The sequence below is a fragment of the Microtus ochrogaster genome, unplaced genomic scaffold (genome assembly GCF_000317375.1).
Source record: "Microtus ochrogaster isolate Prairie Vole_2 unplaced genomic scaffold, MicOch1.0 UNK3, whole genome shotgun sequence".
NCBI lineage: Eukaryota > Metazoa > Chordata > Mammalia > Rodentia > Cricetidae > Microtus > Microtus ochrogaster.
In genome coordinates this window covers 18,805,698-18,805,915 of record NW_004949101.1, presented here as the reverse complement: position 1 = coordinate 18,805,915, position 218 = coordinate 18,805,698, and positions in this window count along the sequence as shown.

Genomic DNA, 218 nt, shown 5'->3' with positions numbered 1-218 from the left:
AGTATAATTTCTTTTTTAAAAAATTTATTTTCGGGCTGGAGAGATGGCTCAGAGATTGAGAGCGCTGACTGCTCTTCCAGAGGTCCTGAGTTCAGTTCCCGGCGACCACATGGTGATTCACAGCCATCTATGGTGAGATCTGGTGCCCTCTTCTGGCATGCAAGCATACATGGAAGAAATGTTGTATACATGATAAATAAATAAATCTTTAAAAAAAA